The sequence below is a fragment of the Diplotaxodon limnothrissa genome, linkage group LG14, assembly GCF_057381915.1.
Source record: "Diplotaxodon limnothrissa isolate DT_005_m linkage group LG14, D_limnothrissa_male_GT1.1, whole genome shotgun sequence".
Taxonomy (NCBI): domain Eukaryota; kingdom Metazoa; phylum Chordata; class Actinopteri; order Cichliformes; family Cichlidae; genus Diplotaxodon; species Diplotaxodon limnothrissa.
Window position 1 is genome coordinate 12,958,303 of NC_140609.1, and position 4,462 is coordinate 12,962,764.

General features: G+C 41.1%; 1 pseudogene; it reads right to left on the reverse strand.

Moving 5' to 3' along the window:
• Positions 1-282: 282 nt before the first annotated feature.
• LOC146618544 (spastin pseudogene) lies at positions 283-3,699 on the reverse strand (annotated as a pseudogene).
• Positions 3,700-4,462: the final 763 nt, after the last annotated feature.

The following is a 4,462-nucleotide window of genomic DNA, read 5'->3' on the forward strand; positions in this document are numbered from 1 at the left end:
TGCTCAACCACTCTGCTCAGAATATATGTCTTATTCAGTTTTGAGAGTGTGGTAAACCATGTTTTACCTTTGCAATCATAAATTCTTTTTACATTTTGTTTTGCTTTGAATACTACAGATATTATTTGTCATATTATCGGTAGTGTTTGTAGTTGAATAGTGTTATATTATTATTATGTGTTAGGATTTGATCAATCCATGACGTGCACAAATGCATTCACAATGGTCTTTAAAAGCAAATACATTTTTTCTCTCTAACAGCTGCTGTATTTACTTTCCTCTTCAGTCCTTCCTGTACTTGGTCAACCTCCTCTCCTCTTCCCAGTCGGTGTGGCAACTGCTGGGCCGACAGTCTTTGGCCAACAAAAGCGAATACACCCTGAGGGAGATGCCAACCTCCATACCTGTAAGTGTTTTTCTTCTTCTTCTTTTCCACACACTGCAGTTTTTTTTTGTCATCCATCTGAGGGCATGTTTGCACTTTTTATTTGGCCTCCAAACACCACCCACCCATTTGTTTTACTTCAAACGCATTCAAATAAACCCTCTCACACTGAGACTGATATACGTTCTCCACCTTACCCATTGTAAATTTCCACACAGTTTTCGTTTTGCACCCTATCCGGTGCATTCTTGTTCAAAGCCTCTCATTTTACTCCACAGGATTTGATTGACAGACTGATTGCCGTGAATTCGGATGGGAAGATTCATTCTCTCTTCCACTACGAAGAGAGTCACACATTCGGCCTAAGGTGGGATTCATTATTTTTTTCATATTACTTAACATCAGTGGGGAAGTAGACGATATCAGATTATCACCTGGTGACTGCACACACACTTCAGCCTCTGGCAATAGGAGACTGGCATGGTGACGTAATCGGCCTTAAAATGCGGCCTTTAAGGCTGCAGACCCTGAATTGGGATACAGCCTCTGAATCGCTGCATCTTGTAGCTGTGTCGTCTTAAATTGGTCATGTGATTTTGACGCGCCGGCGCGTCCGGCAACCCCAGAGGTTTAACTTAATATTTAAGTGTCTCTTGGTTTTAGACTAGTTGTTTAGTCTAATTTGATGTTTTAAACCAGAAAAGGAAGAAGAGGGCTTAGAATTACAGGTAAGAACTGCTCAGTGGTATGTGATAAACTGTAAATGTAAAGCTTACAGGTCAGTCCTCATGTTTTTAAATCAGATTTTGAGTCTGTACATGGCACATTATGCTTTTGCATGTTGTGAAATGTGCTGCAAAACAAACTGAGGTAAACTAACTGGTTTACTGTGATGGATTTAAAGTGCGTGTGACTGGTGCGCAGTGGCTGTGGTGCTCACGGTCAGAGTTCAGTCACAAAGAGGGTAACAGAGATGAATTTAAAGTTAAGGTGATGGTGCTTAGATTCATTCACAGACTGAAACCTTCACACCAACTTTATCCTGTGTCTCTTAGTTTTAGACTAGTTGTTTAGTCTATTTTGATGTTTTAAACCATATCACAGGGTTTTTACTCCACCATTTACGGGGTTTTAACAAGCAAACAAAAGACAGATCGTGATGTTTGAAAATGTTTTGGAAATATTCTTTAAAGATTAGATGTAAAATACGCAGAGGATAAATTCAATTGGTTTATTAGTTTATTACATAAGTTGAAAAAAAGTTAAACAAGTAAATAAAGAAACAACATAAAAGAAAAGTAAACAAAACAAATCGGTAAATAAAGGAAAATGGTAATAAGAAGGGAAAAAAAAAGAAAAGAGAAAACCCCAACAATCCCCTCTGAGCAAGCACTAGGCGACAGTGGGGAAGAAAAACTGCCTTTAAACGGGCAGAAACTTCCGGCAGAACCAGGCTCACGAGGGGCAGTCAACTGCCGGGACTGGTTGGGGTGAAAAAAGATGAAGGAGAGAGGGAAGAAGTGTTAGGAGAGAAGGGGAGAGGAGAGGTGAAAATTAAGATGGAACAGAGGTGGAGGGAGACGAGGTGACGTCAGCAGTAGAAAAAATAGAAAGAGTAGAAAAAGCAGGAGTGTCCCTCCTCCAGAAGAAGCGGAAACGTTTTTTCTTCTTTTCCATGAGCTTTTCCACGACCACTTTTTTCTCTAGGATGAGGGTTCTCAACTGATCGGTTGTTTCTTCAACTTCCTTCTCAAGTTTCTGGCATCTTTGCTCCATTTCTTTTAATAGATTGCACTTGTCTGTATTTTGCTGTTGTTTTTCCTTGTGCATCTTTTCTAACTGCTCATTTCTTCTTGTGATTTCTTGAAGCTTACGCTGCAGGTCTTCATTTATTTTCTCTTGTTGCTGCTTTTGTGCAAGCATTTCAGCGTTTTCACACTTCAAGTTGTCTGAGTTCAACAACATCTCATTAATGACCTCTGAGTGTTTTTTCGCCATTTCATTGATCCTACGCTGCATCTTTGAACGTCGTTTTTCCAATACTTCTCCTTCCAGTTCAGGTGTTCTGTCCTTCATTGTATTAATTTGTTCAGTTGTAGATTTCTTCTCTCCAAGTCCTGGAGAATACGTTTTTTTTCTTTTTCCTGTTGCTCTTTCTCTTGAAGAAGCTCTTTATTTTTGCACTCTGTTTCATCCAGCCTGACTGGATTTGGATTTATTGAAGAAGGACCACCAAAATCTTTGTTCTATTTGGTGTACATGTTAAGAGTTGCTGGACTAACAGTTGGTTTGATTTGCTTCAGAGAATCCTCAAAGTCTTTCATCTTAATGTTGCGCACCTCAGCAGCAGCTATAACACGGACTTGTTCTGGTGCCAACTCTCTTATTGGGCCAAGTGCAGCATCTTTGGCTAATGCTGTCAAATCGCTCCCTGAATATCCTTCAGTCACTTTTGCAAGACAGGACAGTTCGTCTTGGCTCAGTGGACTCCCGTGCGTTCCCAAAAGATTTTTCAGCAGCGTAAATCTTGTCTTCTCATCGGGTAAGGTCACATATACTCTTTTTGCAAAGCGCCTTAATATTGCTTCATCGAGCTCCTGGGGCCTGTTCGTTGCTCCCATTACAAGTACTCTGTCATCCTTTCCTGACTGCAACCCGTCAAACTCAATGAGGAACTCAGTTTTTAAACGGCGAGAGGCGTCGTGCTCCCCCTCCCTCCTTTGACAGAGCAAGCCGTCCACTTCATCGATGAAGATTACTGAGGGCTGTCTCTCTCTTGCAACTGCAAAGAGTGCTCGTACGAGCTTCTCGCCTTCTCCCACATATTTGGAGGTCAAACTAGCAGCACTGATGTTGAAGAATGTTGCATTAGACTCTGCAGCAACTGCTTTGGCGAGCATGGTCTTCCCATTTCCTGGTGGGCCAAATAAAAGCAAGCCACGTGCAGGAGCTCTCAGACCAGTAAAGAGATCAGGTCTTAAGGCAGGAAGGATGACAATTTCTTGAAGTGCTTGCTTTGCCAGATCCTGCCCTGCGATGTCATCAAATGACACAGTCGCTCCACTGTATACAATTTCATTTGTAATTAAGCTGACCAGTTTACTGTCCACATTCTTTTTCATATCCCTCTTCGGGGGCTGTTTCACAGCTGCCGGTCTTCCATTCTGAGTTTTTCCCACCCGAGTGGTTTTCTTTGCATCAGTTATTCTTAATGGAGGTCTTACAGAAGTGGAGGGTCTGATGGTGGTGGAAACACCTGCGGGTTGACTTTTAGGAACTGACTTTGGCTTACTTGCAATTGTTTTGGTCGACATTTCTCTTGCGCGACTTCCCCCCTGTTCACAGTCATAACACGGTAAACTAGTCATAAACGAAAACGTTTAGGCTATTTATCGCATTTAAAGGTCTTTCTTTGGGACAACGTCACAGAACACAGAAACGTCACAGGGCTTTGGAGCGTGATGTTACAGAGGTTTACAAATACTTTCAAATATAGCTCTGGTCGAACGTTTGAAGGCTGCGAACAAACTGACTAAAACTTGCTGCTCCTGACCCCTATTTATAGAAAAACTTCAAAGGCTCAAAGGCATGTGCTTGTGACATCATCACATGTCCTTGTGACATCATCACATGTCCTTGTGACATCATCACTCTTCATGAATCAGATTGTCACATGACATTTTAGAATGGGGATGTTTTTTTTTAAACCGTTTTCAAATTTAACCCTCTGTGGTCCAGGGTATAATTGGCCGTTCTTGACTATTTTTGATTTTACCTCTATATTTCACCTTTAAAATATGTTTTTCTTGCCTTATTTGGCACCATTATTTTCAGCACAACCTCAAATATCTGAAATTTGAGTTATTGTTTTCATTTTGGTATACTATATTAGCACAGTTGATCTAAATTAATAACACAATAAATTGTGTGTGCATCTCCTGTTTTGTCATGGTTGTATGTCCCGGTTCGTGACAGGCTGCATGAGCTCATCTGGTGGGAGTGTAGTACTGTAGTATTTCAGGCATAAAAACGTGGTTTTCACAGACCTTGTCACAGGGTCTGAGTCTAAGATTCAAA